The sequence below is a fragment of the Eleutherodactylus coqui genome, chromosome 2 (assembly GCF_035609145.1).
Source record: "Eleutherodactylus coqui strain aEleCoq1 chromosome 2, aEleCoq1.hap1, whole genome shotgun sequence".
NCBI lineage: Eukaryota > Metazoa > Chordata > Amphibia > Anura > Eleutherodactylidae > Eleutherodactylus > Eleutherodactylus coqui.
Window position 1 is genome coordinate 307,120,843 of NC_089838.1, and position 22,500 is coordinate 307,143,342.

At 46.1% G+C, this 22,500-nt stretch overlaps 32 non-coding genes across 32 annotated transcripts; all 32 read right to left on the minus strand.

Annotated features, from left to right (window-relative positions):
* Positions 1–939: 939 nt before the first annotated feature.
* Positions 940–1,011, minus strand: TRNAE-UUC (transfer RNA glutamic acid (anticodon UUC)). Its single transcript has one exon. It is a non-coding gene; the product is annotated as a tRNA-Glu (tRNA).
* Positions 1,012–1,728: 717 nt separating this feature from the next.
* TRNAE-CUC (transfer RNA glutamic acid (anticodon CUC)) lies at positions 1,729–1,800 on the minus strand. The gene has a single exon. It is a non-coding gene; the product is annotated as a tRNA-Glu (tRNA).
* Positions 1,801–2,015: 215 nt separating this feature from the next.
* Positions 2,016–2,087, minus strand: TRNAE-UUC (transfer RNA glutamic acid (anticodon UUC)). The gene has a single exon. It is a non-coding gene; the product is annotated as a tRNA-Glu (tRNA).
* Positions 2,088–2,797: 710 nt separating this feature from the next.
* Positions 2,798–2,869, minus strand: TRNAE-CUC (transfer RNA glutamic acid (anticodon CUC)). The gene has a single exon. It is a non-coding gene; the product is annotated as a tRNA-Glu (tRNA).
* Positions 2,870–3,868: 999 nt separating this feature from the next.
* TRNAE-UUC (transfer RNA glutamic acid (anticodon UUC)) lies at positions 3,869–3,940 on the minus strand. The gene has a single exon. It is a non-coding gene; the product is annotated as a tRNA-Glu (tRNA).
* Positions 3,941–4,650: 710 nt separating this feature from the next.
* TRNAE-CUC (transfer RNA glutamic acid (anticodon CUC)) lies at positions 4,651–4,722 on the minus strand. The gene has a single exon. It is a non-coding gene; the product is annotated as a tRNA-Glu (tRNA).
* A 215-nt stretch (positions 4,723–4,937) lies between these two features.
* Positions 4,938–5,009, minus strand: TRNAE-UUC (transfer RNA glutamic acid (anticodon UUC)). Its single transcript has one exon. It is a non-coding gene; the product is annotated as a tRNA-Glu (tRNA).
* A 712-nt stretch (positions 5,010–5,721) lies between these two features.
* On the minus strand, positions 5,722–5,793 carry TRNAE-CUC (transfer RNA glutamic acid (anticodon CUC)). Its single transcript has one exon. It is a non-coding gene; the product is annotated as a tRNA-Glu (tRNA).
* Positions 5,794–6,008: 215 nt separating this feature from the next.
* Positions 6,009–6,080, minus strand: TRNAE-UUC (transfer RNA glutamic acid (anticodon UUC)). The gene has a single exon. It is a non-coding gene; the product is annotated as a tRNA-Glu (tRNA).
* Positions 6,081–6,790: 710 nt separating this feature from the next.
* Positions 6,791–6,862, minus strand: TRNAE-CUC (transfer RNA glutamic acid (anticodon CUC)). The gene has a single exon. It is a non-coding gene; the product is annotated as a tRNA-Glu (tRNA).
* Positions 6,863–7,077: 215 nt separating this feature from the next.
* TRNAE-UUC (transfer RNA glutamic acid (anticodon UUC)) lies at positions 7,078–7,149 on the minus strand. Its single transcript has one exon. It is a non-coding gene; the product is annotated as a tRNA-Glu (tRNA).
* Positions 7,150–8,148: 999 nt separating this feature from the next.
* Positions 8,149–8,220, minus strand: TRNAE-UUC (transfer RNA glutamic acid (anticodon UUC)). The gene has a single exon. It is a non-coding gene; the product is annotated as a tRNA-Glu (tRNA).
* Positions 8,221–8,930: 710 nt separating this feature from the next.
* On the minus strand, positions 8,931–9,002 carry TRNAE-CUC (transfer RNA glutamic acid (anticodon CUC)). Its single transcript has one exon. It is a non-coding gene; the product is annotated as a tRNA-Glu (tRNA).
* A 712-nt stretch (positions 9,003–9,714) lies between these two features.
* On the minus strand, positions 9,715–9,786 carry TRNAE-CUC (transfer RNA glutamic acid (anticodon CUC)). Its single transcript has one exon. It is a non-coding gene; the product is annotated as a tRNA-Glu (tRNA).
* Positions 9,787–10,001: 215 nt separating this feature from the next.
* On the minus strand, positions 10,002–10,073 carry TRNAE-UUC (transfer RNA glutamic acid (anticodon UUC)). The gene has a single exon. It is a non-coding gene; the product is annotated as a tRNA-Glu (tRNA).
* Positions 10,074–10,781: 708 nt separating this feature from the next.
* On the minus strand, positions 10,782–10,853 carry TRNAE-CUC (transfer RNA glutamic acid (anticodon CUC)). Its single transcript has one exon. It is a non-coding gene; the product is annotated as a tRNA-Glu (tRNA).
* A 215-nt stretch (positions 10,854–11,068) lies between these two features.
* On the minus strand, positions 11,069–11,140 carry TRNAE-UUC (transfer RNA glutamic acid (anticodon UUC)). The gene has a single exon. It is a non-coding gene; the product is annotated as a tRNA-Glu (tRNA).
* A 712-nt stretch (positions 11,141–11,852) lies between these two features.
* Positions 11,853–11,924, minus strand: TRNAE-CUC (transfer RNA glutamic acid (anticodon CUC)). Its single transcript has one exon. It is a non-coding gene; the product is annotated as a tRNA-Glu (tRNA).
* A 215-nt stretch (positions 11,925–12,139) lies between these two features.
* TRNAE-UUC (transfer RNA glutamic acid (anticodon UUC)) lies at positions 12,140–12,211 on the minus strand. The gene has a single exon. It is a non-coding gene; the product is annotated as a tRNA-Glu (tRNA).
* Positions 12,212–12,921: 710 nt separating this feature from the next.
* On the minus strand, positions 12,922–12,993 carry TRNAE-CUC (transfer RNA glutamic acid (anticodon CUC)). Its single transcript has one exon. It is a non-coding gene; the product is annotated as a tRNA-Glu (tRNA).
* A 999-nt stretch (positions 12,994–13,992) lies between these two features.
* TRNAE-UUC (transfer RNA glutamic acid (anticodon UUC)) lies at positions 13,993–14,064 on the minus strand. The gene has a single exon. It is a non-coding gene; the product is annotated as a tRNA-Glu (tRNA).
* Positions 14,065–15,074: 1,010 nt separating this feature from the next.
* Positions 15,075–15,146, minus strand: TRNAE-UUC (transfer RNA glutamic acid (anticodon UUC)). The gene has a single exon. It is a non-coding gene; the product is annotated as a tRNA-Glu (tRNA).
* A 726-nt stretch (positions 15,147–15,872) lies between these two features.
* Positions 15,873–15,944, minus strand: TRNAE-CUC (transfer RNA glutamic acid (anticodon CUC)). The gene has a single exon. It is a non-coding gene; the product is annotated as a tRNA-Glu (tRNA).
* Positions 15,945–16,159: 215 nt separating this feature from the next.
* On the minus strand, positions 16,160–16,231 carry TRNAE-UUC (transfer RNA glutamic acid (anticodon UUC)). The gene has a single exon. It is a non-coding gene; the product is annotated as a tRNA-Glu (tRNA).
* A 712-nt stretch (positions 16,232–16,943) lies between these two features.
* Positions 16,944–17,015, minus strand: TRNAE-CUC (transfer RNA glutamic acid (anticodon CUC)). The gene has a single exon. It is a non-coding gene; the product is annotated as a tRNA-Glu (tRNA).
* Positions 17,016–17,230: 215 nt separating this feature from the next.
* TRNAE-UUC (transfer RNA glutamic acid (anticodon UUC)) lies at positions 17,231–17,302 on the minus strand. The gene has a single exon. It is a non-coding gene; the product is annotated as a tRNA-Glu (tRNA).
* A 728-nt stretch (positions 17,303–18,030) lies between these two features.
* Positions 18,031–18,102, minus strand: TRNAE-CUC (transfer RNA glutamic acid (anticodon CUC)). The gene has a single exon. It is a non-coding gene; the product is annotated as a tRNA-Glu (tRNA).
* A 1,015-nt stretch (positions 18,103–19,117) lies between these two features.
* On the minus strand, positions 19,118–19,189 carry TRNAE-CUC (transfer RNA glutamic acid (anticodon CUC)). Its single transcript has one exon. It is a non-coding gene; the product is annotated as a tRNA-Glu (tRNA).
* A 995-nt stretch (positions 19,190–20,184) lies between these two features.
* On the minus strand, positions 20,185–20,256 carry TRNAE-CUC (transfer RNA glutamic acid (anticodon CUC)). Its single transcript has one exon. It is a non-coding gene; the product is annotated as a tRNA-Glu (tRNA).
* A 215-nt stretch (positions 20,257–20,471) lies between these two features.
* On the minus strand, positions 20,472–20,543 carry TRNAE-UUC (transfer RNA glutamic acid (anticodon UUC)). Its single transcript has one exon. It is a non-coding gene; the product is annotated as a tRNA-Glu (tRNA).
* A 712-nt stretch (positions 20,544–21,255) lies between these two features.
* Positions 21,256–21,327, minus strand: TRNAE-CUC (transfer RNA glutamic acid (anticodon CUC)). Its single transcript has one exon. It is a non-coding gene; the product is annotated as a tRNA-Glu (tRNA).
* A 999-nt stretch (positions 21,328–22,326) lies between these two features.
* TRNAE-CUC (transfer RNA glutamic acid (anticodon CUC)) lies at positions 22,327–22,398 on the minus strand. Its single transcript has one exon. It is a non-coding gene; the product is annotated as a tRNA-Glu (tRNA).
* Between the last annotated feature and the right edge of the window lie 102 nt (positions 22,399–22,500).

Sequence of the window (22,500 nt, forward strand, 5' to 3'; positions counted from 1 at the left end):
CATATTAAAAAAAAAAAAAAAAAAAAAAAAAAGAAGTTTTGTGCTTACAGAATTCCATCTTATCTCTGGACGGCAACAACCAATCACACGCAAGATGCCTCGTTAGCGCAGTAGGTAGCGCGTCAGTCTCATAATCTGAAGGTCGTGAGTTCGATCCTCACACGGGGCATGGATCTATCCTTGTTTTTTCCCTCCGCCTTAACTGGATAGGCACTGCTCTTTGCCATTCAATACCGAAACGATACTGGATAATATGGAAAGGTAGCAAACAAGGCAGAAGGGTTTTGGCTAGGGGCTAAAAGCAACCGTGTTGAGGTCTTTGAATATGGCTGCGAGCGTAGCAAAAGTCCAAAATGGGGAGCATGATTAGTGGCAACCTCTCACACAGGGCCAGTGGCGCAATGGATAACGCGTCTGACTACGGATCAGAAGATTGTAGGTTCGACTCCTACCTGCCGTGATCGTATAGTGGTTAGTACTCTGCGTTGTGGCCGCAGCAACCCCGGTTCGAATCCGGGTCACGGCATTCTTGATGAAAAAGCAAAGGTGCTCTTGTAGACGGTAAGCCTGAATGATACTTTTATGAACTTTTTGAGCGCTATCTTAATTCAGAGGGTCTTTCGATGTAGTTGCAAGCTTAGGAAAATGTTCATTCCCATACCGGGAGTCAAACCCGGGCCGCCTGGGTGAGAACCAGGAATCCTAACCGCTAGACCATATGGGAACCGCTGAGACCCTTTTTCAGTAATAAGTAGAAAAAAAATCAGTTTCATGATTTGAAAACTCATTTTTAAGCATGGATGGCATCAACAACCACTTGCAAGTGGCCTCGTTAGCGCAGCATTTTTGGCTGCCAAGAGCATCTGCAAACTAAGCCGCTTAATTCTGCAAGAAAGGTGCAGGCCTTTGAATGCAGGCACAAGCTTAGCAAAACACTCATTCCCATACCGGGAGTCGAACCCGGGCCGCCTGGGTGAAAACCAGGAATCCTAACCGCTAGACCATATGGGAAAAGTTGCTTTCACAGCTTGCTTTAAACTTTCCAATATATGTAGATATATACATGTACATATTAAAAAAAAAAAAAAAAAAAAAAAGTTTTGTGCTTACAGAATTCCATCTTATCTCTGGACGGCAACAACCAATCACACGCAAGATGCCTCGTTAGCGCAGTAGGTAGCGCGTCAGTCTCATAATCTGAAGGTCGTGAGTTCGATCCTCACACGGGGCATGGATCTATCCTTGTTTTTTCCCTCCGCCTTAACTGGATAGGCACTGCTCTTTGCCATTCAATACCGAAACGATACTGGATAATATGGAAAGGTAGCAAACAAGGCAGAAGGGTTTTGGCTAGGGGCTAAAAGCAACCGTGTTGAGGTCTTTGAATATGGCTGCGAGCGTAGCAAAAGTCCAAAATGGGGAGCATGATTAGTGGCAACCTCTCACACAGGGCCAGTGGCGCAATGGATAACGCGTCTGACTACGGATCAGAAGATTGTAGGTTCGACTCCTACCTGGCTCGTGAATGTCGCCGTGATCGTATAGTGGTTAGTACTCTGCGTTGTGGCCGCAGCAACCCCGGTTCGAATCCGGGTCACGGCATTCTTGATGAAAAAGCAAAGGTGCTCTTGTAGACGGCAAGCCTGAATGATACTTTTATGAACTTTTTGAGCGCTATCTTAATTCAGAGGGTCTTTCGATGTAGTTGCAAGCTTAGGAAAATGCTCATTCCCATACCGGGAGTCGAACCCGGGCCGCCTGGGTGAGAACCAGGAATCCTAACCGCTAGACCATATGGGAACCGCTGAGACCCTTTTTCAGTAATAAGTAGAAAAAAAATCAGTTTCATGATTTGAAAACTCATTTTTAAGCATGGATGGCATCAACAACCACTTGCAAGTGGCCTCGTTAGCGCAGCATTTTTGGCTGCCAAGAGCATCTGCAAACTAAGCCGCTTAATTCTGCAAGAAAGGTGCAGGCCTTTGAATGCAGGCACAAGCTTAGCAAAACACTCATTCCCATACCGGGAGTCGAACCCGGGCCGCCTGGGTGAAAACCAGGAATCCTAACCGCTAGACCATATGGGAAAAGTTGCTTTCACAGCTTGCTTTAAACTTTCCAATATATGTAGATATATACATGTACATATTAAAAAAAAAAAAAGAAGTTTTGTGCTTACAGAATTCCATCTTATCTCTGGACGGCAACAACCAATCACACGCAAGATGCCTCGTTAGCGCAGTAGGTAGCGCGTCAGTCTCATAATCTGAAGGTCGTGAGTTCGATCCTCACACGGGGCATGGATCTATCCTTGTTTTTTCCCTCCGCCTTAACTGGATAGGCACTGCTCTTTGCCATTCAATACCGAAACGATACTGGATAATATGGAAAGGTAGCAAACAAGGCAGAAGGGTTTTGGCTAGGGGCTAAAAGCAACCGTGTTGAGGTCTTTGAATATGGCTGCGAGCGTAGCAAAAGTCCAAAATGGGGAGCATGATTAGTGGCAACCTCTCACACAGGGCCAGTGGCGCACTGGATAACGCGTCTGACTACGGATCAGAAGATTGTAGGTTCGACTCCTACCTGGCTCGTGAATGTCGCCGTGATCGTATAGTGGTTAGTACTCTGCGTTGTGGCCGCAGCAACCCCGGTTCGAATCCGGGTCACGGCATTCTTGATGAAAAAGCAAAGGTGCTCTTGTAGACGGCAAGCCTGAATGATACTTTTATGAACTTTTTGAGCGCTATCTTAATTCAGAGGGTCTTTCGATGTAGTTGCAAGCTTAGGAAAATGCTCATTCCCATACCGGGAGTCGAACCCGGGCCGCCTGGGTGAGAACCAGGAATCCTAACCGCTAGACCATATGGGAAAAGTTGCTTTCACAGCTTGCTTTAAACTTTCCAATATATGTAGATATATACATGTACATATTTAAAAAAAAAAAAAAGAAGTTTTGTGCTTACAGAATTCCATCTTATCTCTGGACGGCAACAACCAATCACACGCAAGATGCCTCGTTAGCGCAGTAGGTAGCGCGTCAGTCTCATAATCTGAAGGTCGTGAGTTCGATCCTCACACGGGGCATGGATCTATCCTTGTTTTTTCCCTCCGCCTTAACTGGATAGGCACTGCTCTTTGCCATTCAATACCGAAACGATACTGGATAATATGGAAAGGTAGCAAACAAGGCAGAAGGGTTTTGGCTAGGGGCTAAAAGCAACCGTGTTGAGGTCTTTGAATATGGCTGCGAGCGTAGCAAAAGTCCAAAATGGGGAGCATGATTAGTGGCAACCTCTCACACAGGGCCAGTGGCGCAATGGATAACGCGTCTGACTACGGATCAGAAGATTGTAGGTTCGACTCCTACCTGGCTCGTGAATGTCGCCGTGATCGTATAGTGGTTAGTACTCTGCGTTGTGGCCGCAGCAACCCCGGTTCGAATCCGGGTCACGGCATTCTTGATGAAAAAGCAAAGGTGCTCTTGTAGACTGCAAGCCTGAATGATAGTTTTATGAACTTTTTGAGCGCTATCTTAATTCAGAGGGTCTTTCGATGTAGTTGCAAGCTTAGGAAAATGCTCATTCACATACCGGGAGTCGAACCCAGGCCGCCTGGGTGAGAACCAGGAATCCTAACCGCTAGACCATATGGGAACCGCTGAGACCCTTTTTCAGTAATAAGTAGAAAAAAAATCAGTTTCATGATTTGAAAACTCATTTTTAAGCATGGATGGCATCAACAACCACTTGCAAGTGGCCTCGTTAGCGCAGCATTTTTGGCTGCCAAGAGCATCTGCAAACTAAGCCGCTTAATTCTGCAAGAAAGGTGCAGGCCTTTGAATGTAGGCACAAGCTTAGCAAAACACTCATTCCCATACCGGGAGTCGAACCCGGGCCGCCTGGGTGAAAACCAGGAATCCTAACCGCTAGACCATATGGGAAAAGTTGCTTTCACAGCTTGCTTTAAACTTTCCAATATATGTAGATATATACATGTACATATTAAAAAAAAAAAAAGAAGTTTTGTGCTTACAGAATTCCATCTTATCTCTGGACGGCAACAACCAATCACACGCAAGATGCCTCGTTAGCGCAGTAGGTAGCGCGTCAGTCTCATAATCTGAAGGTCGTGAGTTCGATCCTCACACGGGGCATGGATCTATCCTTGTTTTTTCCCTCCGCCTTAACTGGATAGGCACTGCTCTTTGCCATTCAATACCGAAACGATACTGGATAATATGGAAAGGTAGCAAACAAGGCAGAAGGGTTTTGGCTAGGGGCTAAAAGCAACCGTGTTGAGGTCTTTGAATATGGCTGCGAGCGTAGCAAAAGTCCAAAATGGGGAGCATGATTAGTGGCAACCTCTCACACAGGGCCAGTGGCGCAATGGATAACGCGTCTGACTACGGATCAGAAGATTGTAGGTTCGACTCCTACCTGGCTCGTGAATGTCGCCGTGATCGTATAGTGGTTAGTACTCTGCGTTGTGGCCGCAGCAACCCCGGTTCGAATCCGGGTCACGGCATTCTTGATGAAAAAGCAAAGGTGCTCTTGTAGATGGCAAGCCTGAATGATACTTTTATGAACTTTTTGAGCGCTATCTTAATTCAGAGGGTCTTTCGATGTAGTTGCAAGCTTAGGAAAATGCTCATTCCCATACCGGGAGTCGAACCCGGGCCGCCTGGGTGAGAACCAGGAATCCTAACCGCTAGACCATATGGGAACCGCTGAGACCCTTTTTCAGTAATAAGTAGAAAAAAAATCAGTTTCATGATTTGAAAACTCATTTTTAAGCATGGATGGCATCAACAACCACTTGCAAGTGGCCTCGTTAGCGCAGCATTTTTGGCTGCCAAGAGCATCTGCAAACTAAGCCGCTTAATTCTGCAAGAAAGGTGCAGGCCTTTGAATGCAGGCACAAGCTTAGCAAAACACTCATTCCCATACCGGGAGTCGAACCCGGGCCGCCTGGGTGAAAACCAGGAATCCTAACCGCTAGACCATATGGGAAAAGTTGCTTTCACAGCTTGCTTTAAACTTTCCAATATATGTAGATATATACATGTACAAATTAAAAATAAAAAAAAAGAAGTTTTGTGCTTACAGAATTCCATCTTATCTCTGGACGGCAACAACCAATCACACGCAAGATGCCTCGTTAGCGCAGTAGGTAGCGCGTCAGTCTCATAATCTGAAGGTCGTGAGTTCGATCCTCACACGGGGCATGGATCTATCCTTGTTTTTTCCCTCCGCCTTAACTGGATAGGCACTGCTCTTTGCCATTCAATACCGAAACGATACTGGATAATATGGAAAGGTAGCAAACAAGGCAGAAGGGTTTTGGCTAGGGGCTAAAAGCAACCGTGTTGAGGTCTTTGAATATGGCTGCGAGCGTAGCAAAAGTCCAAAATGGGGAGCATGATTAGTGGCAACCTCTCACACAGGGCCAGTGGCGCAATGGATAACGCGTCTGACTACGGATCAGAAGATTGTAGGTTCGACTCCTACCTGGCTCGTGAATGTCGCCGTGATCGTATAGTGGTTAGTACTCTGCGTTGTGGCCGCAGCAACCCCGGTTCGAATCCGGGTCACGGCATTCTTGATGAAAAAGCAAAGGTGCTCTTGTAGACGGCAAGCCTGAATGATACTTTTATGAACTTTTTGAGCGCTATCTTAATTCAGAGGGTCTTTCGATGTAGTTGCAAGCTTAGGAAAATGCTCATTCCCATACCGGGAGTCGAACCCGGGCCGCCTGGGTGAGAACCAGGAATCCTAACCGCTAGACCATATGGGAACCGCTGAGACCCTTTTTCAGTAATAAGTAGAAAAAAAATCAGTTTCATGATTTGAAAACTCATTTTTAAGCATGGATGGCATCAACAACCACTTGCAAGTGGCCTCGTTAGCGCAGCATTTTTGGCTGCCAAGAGCATCTGCAAACTAAGCCGCTTAATTCTGCAAGAAAGGTGCAGGCCTTTGAATGCAGGCACAAGCTTAGCAAAACACTCATTCCCATACCGGGAGTCGAACCCGGGCCGCCTGGGTGAAAACCAGGAATCCTAACCGCTAGACCATATGGGAAAAGTTGCTTTCACAGCTTGCTTTAAACTTTCCAATATATGTAGATATATACATGTACATATTAAAAAAAAAAAAAGAAGTTTTGTGCTTACAGAATTCCATCTTATCTCTGGACGGCAACAACCAATCACACGCAAGATGCCTCGTTAGCGCAGTAGGTAGCGCATCAGTCTCATAATCTGAAGGTCGTGAGTTCGATCCTCACACGGGGCATGGATCTATCCTTGTTTTTTCCCTCCGCCTTAACTGGATAGGCACTGCTCTTTGCCATTCAATACCGAAACGATACTGGATAATATGGAAAGGTAGCAAACAAGGCAGAAGGGTTTTGGCTAGGGGCTAAAAGCAACCGTGTTGAGGTCTTTGAATATGGCTGCGAGCGTAGCAAAAGTCCAAAATGGGGAGCATGATTAGTGGCAACCTCTCACACAGGGCCAGTGGCGCAATGGATAACGCGTCTGACTACGGATCAGAAGATTGTAGGTTCGACTCCTACCTGGCTCGTGAATGTCGCCGTGATCGTATAGTGGTTAGTACTCTGCGTTGTGGCCGCAGCAACCCCGGTTCGAATCCGGGTCACGGCATTCTTGATGAAAAAGCAAAGGTGCTCTTGTAGACGGTAAGCCTGAATGATACTTTTATGAACTTTTTGAGCGCTATCTTAATTCAGAGGGTCTTTCGATGTAGTTGCAAGCTTAGGAAAATGCTCATTCCCATACCGGGAGTCGAACCCGGGCCGCCTGGGTGAGAACCAGGAATCCTAACCGCTAGACCATATGGGAACCGCTGAGACCCTTTTTCAGTAATAAGTAGAAAAAAAATCAGTTTCATGATTTGAAAACTCATTTTTAAGCATGGATGGCATCAACAACCACTTGCAAGTGGCCTCGTTAGCGCAGCATTTTTGGCTGCCAAGAGCATCTGCAAACTAAGCCGCTTAATTCTGCAAGAAAGGTGCAGGCCTTTGAATGCAGGCACAAGCTTAGCAAAACACTCATTCCCATACCGGGAGTCGAACCCGGGCCGCCTGGGTGAAAACCAGGAATCCTAACCGCTAGACCATATGGGAAAAGTTGCTTTCACAGCTTGCTTTAAACTTTCCAATATATGTAGATATATACATGTACAAATTAAAAATAAAAAAAAAGAAGTTTTGTGCTTACAGAATTCCATCTTATCTCTGGACGGCAACAACCAATCACACGCAAGATGCCTCGTTAGCGCAGTAGGTAGCGCGTCAGTCTCATAATCTGAAGGTCGTGAGTTCGATCCTCACACGGGGCATGGATCTATCCTTGTTTTTTCCCTCCGCCTTAACTGGATAGGCACTGCTCTTTGCCATTCAATACCGAAACGATACTGGATAATATGGAAAGGTAGCAAACAAGGCAGAAGGGTTTTGGCTAGGGGCTAAAAGCAACCGTGTTGAGGTCTTTGAATATGGCTGCGAGCGTAGCAAAAGTCCAAAATGGGGAGCATGATTAGTGGCAACCTCTCACACAGGGCCAGTGGCGCACTGGATAACGCGTCTGACTACGGATCAGAAGATTGTAGGTTCGACTCCTACCTGGCTCGTGAATGTCGCCGTGATCGTATAGTGGTTAGTACTCTGCGTTGTGGCCGCAGCAACCCCGGTTCGAATCCGGGTCACGGCATTCTTGATGAAAAAGCAAAGGTGCTCTTGTAGACGGCAAGCCTGAATGATACTTTTATGAACTTTTTGAGCGCTATCTTAATTCAGAGGGTCTTTCGATGTAGTTGCAAGCTTAGGAAAATGCTCATTCCCATACCGGGAGTCGAACCTAGGCCGCCTGGGTGAGAACCAGGAATCCTAACCGCTAGACCATATGGGAACCGCTGAGACCCTTTTTCAGTAATAAGTAGAAAAAAAATCAGTTTCATGATTTGAAAACTCATTTTTAAGCATGGATGGCATCAACAACCACTTGCAAGTGGCCTCGTTAGCGCAGCATTTTTGGCTGCCAAGAGCATCTGCAAACTAAGCCGCTTAATTCTGCAAGAAAGGTGCAGGCCTTTGAATGCAGGCACAAGCTTAGCAAAACACTCATTCCCATACCGGGAGTCGAACCCGGGCCGCCTGGGTGAAAACCAGGAATCCTAACCGCTAGACCATATGGGAAAAGTTGCTTTCACAGCTTGCTTTAAACTTTCCAATATATGTAGATATATACATGTACATATTAAAAAAAAAAAAAGAAGTTTTGTGCTTACAGAATTCCATCTTATCTCTGGACGGCAACAACCAATCACACGCAAGATGCCTCGTTAGCGCAGTAGGTAGCGCATCAGTCTCATAATCTGAAGGTCGTGAGTTCGATCCTCACACGGGGCATGGATCTATCCTTGTTTTTTCCCTCCGCCTTAACTGGATAGGCACTGCTCTTTGCCATTCAATACCGAAACGATACTGGATAATATGGAAAGGTAGCAAACAAGGCAGAAGGGTTTTGGCTAGGGGCTAAAAGCAACCGTGTTGAGGTCTTTGAATATGGCTGCGAGCGTAGCAAAAGTCCAAAATGGGGAGCATGATTAGTGGCAACCTCTCACACAGGGCCAGTGGCGCAATGGATAACGCGTCTGACTACGGATCAGAAGATTGTAGGTTCGACTCCTACCTGGCTCGTGAATGTCGCCGTGATCGTATAGTGGTTAGTACTCTGCGTTGTGGCCGCAGCAACCCCGGTTCGAATCCGGGTCACGGCATTCTTGATGAAAAAGCAAAGGTGCTCTTGTAGACGGTAAGCCTGAATGATACTTTTATGAACTTTTTGAGCGCTATCTTAATTCAGAGGGTCTTTCGATGTAGTTGCAAGCTTAGGAAAATGCTCATTCCCATACCGGGAGTCGAACCCGGGCCGCCTGGGTGAGAACCAGGAATCCTAACCGCTAGACCATATGGGAAAAGTTGCTTTCACAGCTTGCTTTAAACTTTCCAATATATGTAGATATATACATGTACATATTTAAAAAAAAAAAAAAGAAGTTTTGTGCTTACAGAATTCCATCTTATCTCTGGACGGCAACAACCAATCACACGCAAGATGCCTCGTTAGCGCAGTAGGTAGCGCGTCAGTCTCATAATCTGAAGGTCGTGAGTTCGATCCTCACACGGGGCATGGATCTATCCTTGTTTTTTCCCTCCGCCTTAACTGGATAGGCACTGCTCTTTGCCATTCAATACCGAAACGATACTGGATAATATGGAAAGGTAGCAAACAAGGCAGAAGGGTTTTGGCTAGGGGCTAAAAGCAACCGTGTTGAGGTCTTTGAATATGGCTGCGAGCGTAGCAAAAGTCCAAAATGGGGAGCATGATTAGTGGCAACCTCTCACACAGGGCCAGTGGCGCAATGGATAACGCGTCTGACTACGGATCAGAAGATTGTAGGTTCGACTCCTACCTGGCTCGTGAATGTCGCCGTGATCGTATAGTGGTTAGTACTCTGCGTTGTGGCCGCAGCAACCCCGGTTCGAATCCGGGTCACGGCATTCTTGATGAAAAAGCAAAGGTGCTCTTGTAGACTGCAAGCCTGAATGATAGTTTTATGAACTTTTTGAGCGCTATCTTAATTCAGAGGGTCTTTCGATGTAGTTGCAAGCTTAGGAAAATGCTCATTCCCATACCGGGAGTCGAACCCGGGCCGCCTGGGTGAGAACCAGGAATCCTAACCGCTAGACCATATGGGAACCGCTGAGACCCTTTTTCAGTAATAAGTAGAAAAAAAATCAGTTTCATGATTTGAAAACTCATTTTTAAGCATGGATGGCATCAACAACCACTTGCAAGTGGCCTCGTTAGCGCAGCATTTTTGGCTTCCAAGAGCATCTGCAAACTAAGCCGCTTAATTCTGCAAGAAAGGTGCAGGCCTTTGAATGCAGGCACAAGCTTAGCAAAACACTCATTCCCATACCGGGAGTCGAACCCGGGCCGCCTGGGTGAAAACCAGGAATCCTAACCGCTAGACCATATGGGAAAAGTTGCTTTCACAGCTTGCTTTAAACTTTCCAATATATGTAGATATATACATGTACATATTAAAAAAAAAAAGAAGTTTTGTGCTTACAGAATTCCATCTTATCTCTGGACGGCAACAACCAATCACACGCAAGATGCCTCGTTAGCGCAGTAGGTAGCGCGTCAGTCTCATAATCTGAAGGTCCTGAGTTCGATCCTCACACGGGGCATGGATCTATCCTTGTTTTTTCCCTCCGCCTTAACTGGATAGGCACTGCTCTTTGCCATTCAATACCGAAACGATACTGGATAATATGGAAAGGTAGCAAACAAGGCAGAAGGGTTTTGGCTAGGGGCTAAAAGCAACCGTGTTGAGGTCTTTGAATATGGCTGCGAGCGTAGCAAAAGTCCAAAATGGGGAGCATGATTAGTGGCAACCTCTCACACAGGGCCAGTGGCGCAATGGATAACGCGTCTGACTACGGATCAGAAGATTGTAGGTTCGACTCCTACCTGGCTCGTGAATGTCGCCGTGATCGTATAGTGGTTAGTACTCTGCGTTGTGGCCGCAGCAACCCCGGTTCGAATCCGGGTCACGGCATTCTTGATGAAAAAGCAAAGGTGCTCTTGTAGATGGCAAGCCTGAATGATACTTTTATGAACTTTTTGAGCGCTATCTTAATTCAGAGGGTCTTTCGATGTAGTTGCAAGCTTAGGAAAATGCTCATTCCCATACCGGGAGTCGAACCCGGGCCGCCTGGGTGAGAACCAGGAATCCTAACCGCTAGACCATATGGGAACCGCTGAGACCCTTTTTCAGTAATAAGTAGAAAAAAAATCAGTTTCATGATTTGAAAACTCATTTTTAAGCATGGATGGCATCAACAACCACTTGCAAGTGGCCTCGTTAGCGCAGCATTTTTGGCTGCCAAGAGCATCTGCAAACTAAGCCGCTTAATTCTGCAAGAAAGGTGCAGGCCTTTGAATGCAGGCACAAGCTTAGCAAAACACTCATTCCCATACCGGGAGTCGAACCCGGGCCGCCTGGGTGAAAACCAGGAATCCTAACCGCTAGACCATATGGGAAAAGTTGCTTTCACAGCTTGCTTTAAACTTTCCAATATATGTAGATATATACATGTACAAATTAAAAATAAAAAAAAAGAAGTTTTGTGCTTACAGAATTCCATCTTATCTCTGGACGGCAACAACCAATCACACGCAAGATGCCTCGTTAGCGCAGTAGGTAGCGCGTCAGTCTCATAATCTGAAGGTCGTGAGTTCGATCCTCACACGGGGCATGGATCTATCCTTGTTTTTTCCCTCCGCCTTAACTGGATAGGCACTGCTCTTTGCCATTCAATACCGAAACGATACTGGATAATATGGAAAGGTAGCAAACAAGGCAGAAGGGTTTTGGCTAGGGGCTAAAAGCAACCGTGTTGAGGTCTTTGAATATGGCTGCGAGCGTAGCAAAAGTCCAAAATGGGGAGCATGATTAGTGGCAACCTCTCACACAGGGCCAGTGGCGCAATGGATAACGCGTCTGACTACGGATCAGAAGATTGTAGGTTCGACTCCTACCTGGCTCGTGAATGTCGCCGTGATCGTATAGTGGTTAGTACTCTGCGTTGTGGCCGCAGCAACCCCGGTTCGAATCCGGGTCACGGCATTCTTGATGAAAAAGCAAAGGTGCTCTTGTAGACGGCAAGCCTGAATGATACTTTTATGAACTTTTTGAGCGCTATCTTAATTCAGAGGGTCTTTCGATGTAGTTGCAAGCTTAGGAAAATGCTCATTCCCATACCGGGAGTCGAACCCGGGCCGCCTGGGTGAGAACCAGGAATCCTAACCGCTAGACCATATGGGAACCGCTGAGACCCTTTTTCAGTAATAAGTAGAAAAAAAATCAGTTTCATGATTTGAAAACTCATTTTTAAGCATGGATGGCATCAACAACCACTTGCAAGTGGCCTCGTTAGCGCAGCATTTTTGGCTGCCAAGAGCATCTGCAAACTAAGCCGCTTAATTCTGCAAGAAAGGTGCAGGCCTTTGAATGCAGGCACAAGCTTAGCAAAACACTCATTCCCATACCGGGAGTCGAACCCGGGCCGCCTGGGTGAAAACCAGGAATCCTAACCGCTAGACCATATGGGAAAAGTTGCTTTCACAGCTTGCTTTAAACTTTCCAATATATGTAGATATATACATGTACATATTAAAAAAAAAAAAATAAGTTTTGTGCTTACAGAATTCCATCTTATCTCTGGACGGCAACAACCAATCACACGCAAGATGCCTCGTTAGCGCAGTAGGTAGCGCATCAGTCTCATAATCTGAAGGTCGTGAGTTCGATCCTCACACGGGGCATGGATCTATCCTTGTTTTTTCCCTCCGCCTTAACTGGATAGGCACTGCTCTTTGCCATTCAATACCGAAACGATACTGGATAATATGGAAAGGTAGCAAACAAGGCAGAAGGGTTTTGGCTAGGGGCTAAAAGCAACCGTGTTGAGGTCTTTGAATATGGCTGCGAGCGTAGCAAAAGTCCAAAATGGGGAGCATGATTAGTGGCAACCTCTCACACAGGGCCAGTGGCGCAATGGATAACGCGTCTGACTACGGATCAGAAGATTGTAGGTTCGACTCCTACCTGGCTCGTGAATGTCGCCGTGATCGTATAGTGGTTAGTACTCTGCGTTGTGGCCGCAGCAACCCCGGTTCGAATCCGGGTCACGGCATTCTTGATGAAAAAGCAAAGGTGCTCTTGTAGACGGTAAGCCTGAATGATACTTTTATGAACTTTTTGAGCGCTATCTTAATTCAGAGGGTCTTTCGATGTAGTTGCAAGCTTAGGAAAATGCTCATTCCCATACCGGGAGTCGAACCCGGGCCGCCTGGGTGAGAACCAGGAATCCTAACCGCTAGACCATATGGGAAAAGTTGCTTTCACAGCTTGCTTTAAACTTTCCAATATATGTAGATATATACATGTACATATTTAAAAAAAAAAAAAAGAAGTTTTGTGCTTACAGAATTCCATCTTATCTCTGGACGGCAACAACCAATCACACGCAAGATGCCTCGTTAGCGCAGTAGGTAGCGCGTCAGTCTCATAATCTGAAGGTCGTGAGTTCGATCCTCACACGGGGCATGGATCTATCCTTGTTTTTTCCCTCCGCCTTAACTGGATAGGCACTGCTCTTTGCCATTCAATACCGAAACGATACTGGATAATATGGAAAGGTAGCAAACAAGGCAGAAGGGTTTTGGCTAGGGGCTAAAAGCAACCGTGTTGAGGTCTTTGAATATGGCTGCGAGCGTAGCAAAAGTCCAAAATGGGGAGCATGATTAGTGGCAACCTCTCACACAGGGCCAGTGGCGCAATGGATAACGCGTCTGACTACGGATCAGAAGATTGTAGGTTCGACTCCTACCTGGCTCGTGAATGTCGCCGTGATCGTATAGTGGTTAGTACTCTGCGTTGTGGCCGCAGCAACCCCGGTTCGAATCCGGGTCACGGCATTCTTGATGAAAAAGCAAAGGTGCTCTTGTAGACTGCAAGCCTGAATGATAGTTTTATGAACTTTTTGAGCGCTATCTTAATTCAGAGGGTCTTTCGATGTAGTTGCAAGCTTAGGAAAATGCTCATTCACATACCGGGAGTCGAACCCAGGCCGCCTGGGTGAGAACCAGGAATCCTAACCGCTAGACCATATGGGAACCGCTGAGACCCTTTTTCAGTAATAAGTAGAAAAAAAATCAGTTTCATGATTTGAAAACTCATTTTTAAGCATGGATGGCATCAACAACCACTTGCAAGTGGCCTCGTTAGCGCAGCATTTTTGGCTGCCAAGAGCATCTGCAAACTAAGCCGCTTAATTCTGCAAGAAAGGTGCAGGCCTTTGAATGCAGGCACAAGCTTAGCAAAACACTCATTCCCATACCGGGAGTCGAACCCGGGCCGCCTGGGTGAAAACCAGGAATCCTAACCGCTAGACCATATGGGAAAAGTTGCTTTCACAGCTTGCTTTAAACTTTCCAATATATGTAGATATATACATGTACATATTAAAAAAAAAAAAAAAAAAAAAAAAAAGAAGTTTTGTGCTTACAGAATTCCATCTTATCTCTGGACGGCAACAACCAATCACACGCAAGATGCCTCGTTAGCGCAGTAGGTAGCGCGTCAGTCTCATAATCTGAAGGTCGTGAGTTCGATCCTCACACGGGGCATGGATCTATCCTTGTTTTTTCCCTCCGCCTTAACTGGATAGGCACTGCTCTTTGCCATTCAATACCGAAACGATACTGGATAATATGGAAAGGTAGCAAACAAGGCAGAAGGGTTTTGGCTAGGGGCTAAAAGCAACCGTGTTGAGGTCTTTGAATATGGCTGCGAGCGTAGCAAAAGTCCAAAATGGGGAGCATGATTAGTGGCAACCTCTCACACAGGGCCAGTGGCGCAATGGATAACGCGTCTGACTACGGATCAGAAGATTGTAGGTTCGACTCCTACCTGGCTCGTGAATGTCGCCGTGATCGTATAGTGGTTAGTACTCTGCGTTGTGGCCGCAGCAACCCCGGTTCGAATCCGGGTCACGGCATTCTTGATGAAAAAGCAAAGGTGCTCTTGTAGACGGCAAGCCTGAATGATACTTTTATGAACTTTTTGAGCGCTATCTTAATTCAGAGGGTCTTTCGATGTAGTTGCAAGCTTAGGAAAATGCTCATTCCCATACCGGGAGTCGAACCTAGGCCGCCTGGGTGAGAACCAGGAATCCTAACCGCTAGACCATATGGGAACCGCTGAGACCCTTTTTCAGTAATAAGTAGAAAAAAAATCAGTTTCATGATTTGAAAACTCATTTTTAAGCATGGATGGCATCAACAACCACTTGCAAGTGGCCTCGTTAGCGCAGCATTTTTGGCTGCCAAGAGCATCTGCAAACTAAGCCGCTTAATTCTGCAAGAAAGGTGCAGGCCTTTGAATGCAGGCACAAGCTTAGCAAAACACTCATTCCCATACCGGGAGTCGAACCCGGGCCGCCTGGGTGAAAACCAGGAATCCTAACCGCTAGACCATATGGGAAAAGTTGCTTTCACAGCTTGCTTTAAACTTTCCAATATATGTAGATATATACATGTACATATTAAAAAAAAAAAAAAAAAAAAAAAAAAAAAGAAGTTTTGTGCTTACAGAATTCCATCTTATCTCTGGACGGCAACAACCAATCACACGCAAGATGCCTCGTTAGCGCAGTAGGTAGCGCGTCAGTCTCATAATCTGAAGGTCGTGAGTTCGATCCTCACACGGGGCATGGATCTATCCTTGTTTTTTCCCTCCGCCTTAACTGGATAGGCACTGCTCTTTGCCATTCAATACCGAAACGATACTGGATAATATGGAAAGGTAGCAAACAAGGCAGAAGGGTTTTGGCTAGGGGCTAAAAGCAACCGTGTTGAGGTCTTTGAATATGGCTGCGAGCGTAGCAAAAGTCCAAAATGGGGAGCATGATTAGTGGCAACCTCTCACACAGGGCCAGTGGCGCAATGGATAACGCGTCTGACTACGGATCAGAAGATTGTAGGTTCGACTCCTACCTGGCTCGTGAATGTCGCTGTGATCGTATAGTGGTTAGTACTCTGCGTTGTGGCCGCAGCAACCCCGGTTCGAATCCGGGTCACGGCATTCTTGATGAAAAAGCAAAGGTGCTCTTGTAGATGGCAAGCCTGAATGATACTTTTATGAACTTTTTGAGCGCTATCTTAATTCAGAGGGTCTTTCGATGTAGTTGCAAGCTTAGGAAAATGCTCATTCCCATACCGGGAGTCGAACCCGGGCCGCCTGGGTGAGAACCAGGAATCCTAACCGCTAGACCATATGGGAACCGCTGAGACCCTTTTTCAGTAATAAGTAGAAAAAAAATCAGTTTCATGATTTGAAAACTCATTTTTAAGCATGGATGGCATCAACAACCACTTGCAAGTGGCCTCGTTAGCGCAGCATTTTTGGCTGCCAAGAGCATCTGCAAACTAAGCCGCTTAATTCTGCAAGAAAGGTGCAGGCCTTTGAATGCAGGCACAAGCTTAGCAAAACACTCATTCCCATACCGGGAGTCGAACCCGGGCCGCCTGGGTGAAAACCAGGAATCCTAACCGCTAGACCATATGGGAAAAGTTGCTTTCACAGCTTGCTTTAAACTTTCCAATATATGTAGATATATACATGTACAAATTAAAAATAAAAAAAAAGAAGTTTTGTGCTTACAGAATTCCATCTTATCTCTGGACGGCAACAACCAATCACACGCAAGATGCCTCGTTAGCGCAGTAGGTAGCGCGTCAGTCTCATAATCTGAAGGTCGTGAGTTCGATCCTCACACGGGGCATGGATCTATCCTTGTTTTTTCCCTCCGCCTTAACTGGATAGGCACTGCTCTTTGCCATTCAATACCGAAACGATACTGGATAATATGGAAAGGTAGCAAACAAGGCAGAAGGGTTTTGGCTAGGGGCTAAAAGCAACCGTGTTGAGGTCTTTGAATATGGCTGCGAGCGTAGCAAAAGTCCAAAATGGGGAGCATGATTAGTGGCAACCTCTCACACAGGGCCAGTGGCGCAATGGATAACGCGTCTGACTACGGATCAGAAGATTGTAGGTTCGACTCCTACCTGGCTCGTGAATGTCGCCGTGATCGTATAGTGGTTAGTACTCTGCGTTGTGGCCGCAGCAACCCCGGTTCGAATCCGGGTCACGGCATTCTTGATGAAAAAGCAAAGGTGCTCTTGTAGACGGCAAGCCTGAATGATACTTTTATGAACTTTTTGAGCGCTATCTTAATTCAGAGGGTCTTTCGATGTAGTTGCAAGCTTAGGAAAATGCTCATTCCCATACCGGGAGTCGAACCCGGGCCGCCTGGGTGAGAACCAGGAATCCTAACCGCTAGACCATATGGGAACCGCTGAGACCCTTTTTCAGTAATAAGTAGAAAAAAAATCAGTTTCATGATTTGAAAACTCATTTTTAAGCATGGATGGCATCAACAACCACTTGCAAGTGGCCTCGTTAGCGCAGCATTTTTGGCTGCCAAGAGCATCTGCAAACTAAGCCGCTTAATTCTGCAAGAAAGGTGCAGGCCTTTGAATGCAGGCACAAGCTTAGCAAAACACTCATTCCCATACCGGGAGTCGAACCCGGGCCGCCTGGGTGAAAACCAGGAATCCTAACCGCTAGACCATATGGGAAAAGTTGCTTTCACAGCTTGCTTTAAACTTTCCAATATATGTAGATATATACATGTACATATTAAAAAACAAAAAAAAAGAAAAAAAAAAAAAAGAAGTTTTGTGCTTTTAGAATTCCATCTTATCTCTGGACGGCAACAACCAATCACACGCAAGATGCCTCGTTAGCGCAGTAGGTAGCGCGTCAGTCTCATAATCTGAAGGTCGTGAGTTCGATCCTCACACGGGGCATGGATCTATCCTTGTTTTTTCCCTCCGCCTTAACTGGATAGGCACTGCTCTTTGCCATTCAATACCGAAACGATACTGGATAATATGGAAAGGTAGCAAACAAGGCAGAAGGGTTTTGGCTAGGGGCTAAAAGCAACCGTGTTGAGGTCTTTGAATATTGCTGCGAGCGTAGCAAAAGTCCAAAATGGGGAGCATGATTAGTGGCAACCTCTCACACAGGGCCAGTGGCGCAATGGATAACGCGTCTGACTACGCATCAGAAGATTGTAGGTTCGACTCCTACCTGGCTCGTGAATGTCGCCGTGATCGTATAGTGGTTAGTACTCTGCGTTGTGGCCGCAGCAACCCCGGTTCGAATCCGGGTCACGGCATTCTTGATGAAAAAGCAAAGGTGCTCTTGTAGACGGTAAGCCTGAATGATACTTTTATGAACTTTTTGAGCGCTATCTTAATTCAGAGGGTCTTTCGATGTAGTTGCAAGCTTAGGAAAATGCTCATTCCCATACCGGGAGTCGAACCCGGGCCGCCTGGGTGAGAACCAGGAATCCTAACCGCTAGACCATATGGGAACCGCTGAGACCCTTTTTCAGTAATAAGTAGAAAAAAAATCAGTTTCATGATTTGAAAACTCATTTTTAAGCATGGATGGCATCAACAACCACTTGCAAGTGGCCTCGTTAGCGCAGCATTTTTGGCTGCCAAGAGCATCTGCAAACTAAGCCGCTTAATTCTGCAAGAAAGGTGCAGGCCTTTGAATGCAGGCACAAGCTTAGCAAAACACTCATTCCCATACCGGGAGTCGAACCCAGGCCGCCTGGGTGAAAACCAGGAATCCTAACCGCTAGACCATATGGGAAAAGTTGCTTTCACAGCTTGCTTTAAACTTTCCAATATATGTAGATATATACATGTACATATTAAAAAACAAAAAAAAAAAAAAAAAAAAAAAAGAAGTTTTGTGCTTACAGAATTCCATCTTATCTCTGGACGGCAACAACCAATCACACGCAAGATGCCTCGTTAGCGCAGTAGGTAGCGCGTCAGTCTCATAATCTGAAGGTCGTGAGTTCGATCCTCACACGGGGCATGGATCTATCCTTGTTTTTTCCCTCCGCCTTAACTGGATAGGCACTGCTCTTTGCCATTCAATACCGAAACGATACTGGATAATATGGAAAGGTAGCAAACAAGGCAGAAGGGTTTTGGCTAGGGGCTAAAAGCAACCGTGTTGAGGTCTTTGAATATGGCTGCGAGCGTAGCAAAAGTCCAAAATGGGGAGCATGATTAGTGGCAACCTCTCACACAGGGCCAGTGGCGCAATGGATAACGCGTCTGACTACGGATCAGAAGATTGTAGGTTCGACTCCTACCTGGCTCGTGAATGTCGCCGTGATCGTATAGTGGTTAGTACTCTGCGTTGTGGCCGCAGCAACCCCGGTTCGAATCCTGTTCACGGCATTCTTGATGAAAAAGCAAAGGTGCTCTTGTAGACGGCAAGCCTGAATGATACTTTTATGAACTTTTTGAGCGCTATCTTAATTCAGAGGGTCTTTCGATGTAGTTGCAAGCTTAGGAAAATGCTCTTTCCCATACCGGGAGTCGAACCCGGGCCGCCTGGGTGAGAACCAGGAATCCTAACCGCTAGACCATATGGGAACCGCTGAGACCCTTTTTCAGTAATAAGTAGAAAAAAAATCAGTTTCATGATTTGAAAACTCATTTTTAAGCATGGATGGCATCAACAACCACTTGCAAGTGGCCTCGTTAGCGCAGCATTTTTGGCTGCCAAGAGCATCTGCAAACTAAGCCGCTTAATTCTGCAAGAAAGGTGCAGGCCTTTGAATGCAGGCACAAGCTTAGCAAAACACTCATTCCCATACCGGGAGTCGAACCCGGGCCGCCTGGGTGAAAACCATGAATCCTAACCGCTAGACCATATGGGAAAAGTTGCTTTCACAGCTTGCTTTAAACTTTCCAATATATGTAGATATATACATGTACATATTAAAAAAAAAAAGAAGTTTTGTGCTTACAGAATTCCATCTTATCTCTGGACGGCAACAACCAATCACACGCAAGATGCCTCGTTAGCGCAGTAGGTAGCGCGTCAGTCTCATAATCTGAAGGTCGTGAGTTCGATCCTCACACGGGGCATGGATCTATCCTTGTTTTTTCCCTCCGCCTTAACTGGATAGGCACTGCTCTTTGCCATTCAATACCGAAACGATACTGGATAATATGGAAAGGTAGCAAACAAGGCAGAAGGGTTTTGGCTAGGGGCTAAAAGCAACCGTGTTGAGGTCTTTGAATATGGCTGCGAGCGTAGCAAAAGTCCAAAATGGGGAGCATGATTAGTGGCAACCTCTCACACAGGGCCAGTGGCGCAATGGATAACGCGTCTGACTACGGATCAGAAGATTGTAGGTTCGACTCCTACCTGGCTCGTGAATGTCGCCGTGATCGTATAGTGGTTAGTACTCTGCGTTGTGGCCGCAGCAACCCCGGTTCGAATCCGGGTCACGGCATTCTTGATGAAAAAGCAAAGGTGCTCTTGTAGATGGCAAGCCTGAATGATACTTTTATGAACTTTTTGAGCGCTATCTTAATTCAGAGGGTCTTTCGATGTAGTTGCAAGCTTAGGAAAATGCTCATTCCCATACCGGGAGTCGAACCCGGGCCGCCTGGGTGAGAACCAGGAATCCTAACCGCTAGACCATATGGGAACCGCTGAGACCCTTTTTCAGTAATAAGTAGAAAAAAAATCAGTTTCATGATTTGAAAACTCATTTTTAAGCATGGATGGCATCAACAACCACTTGCAAGTGGCCTCGTTAGCGCAGCATTTTTGGCTGCCAAGAGCATCTGCAAACTAAGCCGCTTAATTCTGCAAGAAAGGTGCAGGCCTTTGAATGCAGGCACAAGCTTAGCAAAACACTCATTCCCATACCGGGAGTCGAACCCGGGCCGCCTGGGTGAAAACCAGGAATCCTAACCGCTAGACCATATGGGAAAAGTTGCTTTCACAGCTTGCTTTAAACTTTCCAATATATGTAGATATATACATGTACATATTAAAAATAAAAAAAAAGAAGTTTTGTGCTTACAGAATTCCATCTTATCTCTGGACGGCAACAACCAATCACACGCAAGATGCCTCGTTAGCGCAGTAGGTAGCGCGTCAGTCTCATAATCTGAAGGTCGTGAGTTCGATCCTCACACGGGGCATGGATTTATCCTTGTTTTTTCCCTCCGCCTTAACTGGATAGGCACTGCTCTTTGCCATTCAATACCGAAACGATACTGGATAATATGGAAAGGTAGCAAACAAGGCAGAAGGGTTTTGGCTAGGGGCTAAAAGCAACCGTGTTGAGGTCTTTGAATATGGCTGCGAGCGTAGCAAAAGTCCAAAATGGGGAGCATGATTAGTGGCAACCTCTCACACAGGGCCAGTGGCGCAATGGATAACGCGTCTGACTACGGATCAGAAGATTGTAGGTTCGACTCCTACCTGGCTCGTGAATGTCGCCGTGATCGTATAGTGGTTAGTACTCTGCGTTGTGGCTGCAGCAACCCCGGTTCGAATCCGGGTCACGGCATTCTTGATGAAAAAGCAAAGGTGCTCTTGTAGACGGCAAGCCTGAATGATACTTTTATGAACTTTTTGAGCGCTATCTTAATTCAGAGGGTCTTTCGATGTAGTTGCAAGCTTAGGAAAATGCTCATTCCCATACCGGGAGTCGAACCCGGGCCGCCTGGGTGAGAACCAGGAATCCTAACCGCTAGACCATATGGGAACCGCTGAGACCCTTTTTCAGTAATAAGTAGAAAAAAAATCAGTTTCATGATTTGAAAACTCATTTTTAAGCATGGATGGCATCAACAACCACTTGCAAGTGGCCTCGTTAGCGCAGCATTTTTGGCTGCCAAGAGCATCTGCAAACTAAGCCGCTTAATTCTGCAAGAAAGGTGCAGGCCTTTGAATGCAGGCACAAGCTTAGCAAAACACTCATTCCCATACCGGGAGTCGAACCCAGGCCGCCTGGGTGAAAACCAGGAATCCTAACCGCTAGACCATATGGGAAAAGTTGCTTTCACAGCTTGCTTTAAACTTTCCAATATATGTAGATATATACATGTACATATTAAAAATAAAAAAAAAGAAGTTTTGTGCTTACAGAATTCCATCTTATCTCTGGACGGCAACAACCAATCACACGCAAGATGCCTCGTTAGCGCAGTAGGTAGCGCGTCAGTCTCATAATCTGAAGGTCGTGAGTTCGATCCTCACACGGGGCATGGATTTATCCTTGTTTTTTCCCTCCGCCTTAACTGGATAGGCACTGCTCTTTGCCATTCAATACCGAAACGATACTGGATAATATGGAAAGGTAGCAAACAAGGCAGAAGGGTTTTGGCTAGGGGCTAAAAGCAACCGTGTTGAGGTCTTTGAATATGGCTGCGAGCGTAGCAAAAGTCCAAAATGGGGAGCATGATTAGTGGCAACCTCTCACACAGGGCCAGTGGCGCAATGGATAACGCGTCTGACTACGGATCAGAAGATTGTAGGTTCGACTCCTACCTGGCTCGTGAATGTCGCCGTGATCGTATAGTGGTTAGTACTCTGCGTTGTGGCCGCAGCAACCCCGGTTCGAATCCGGGTCACGGCATTCTTGATGAAAAAGCAAAGGTGCTCTTGTAGACGGCAAGCCTGAATGATACTTTTATGAACTTTTTGAGCGCTATCTTAATTCAGAGGGTCTTTCGATGTAGTTGCAAGCTTAGGAAAATGCTCATTCCCATACCGGGAGTCGAACCCGGGCCGCCTGGGTGAGAACCAGGAATCCTAACCGCTAGACCATATGGGAACCGCTGAGACCCTTTTTCAGTAATAAGTAGACAAAAAATCAGTTTCATGATTTGAAAACTCATTTTTAAGCATGGATGGCATCAACAACCACTTGCAAGTG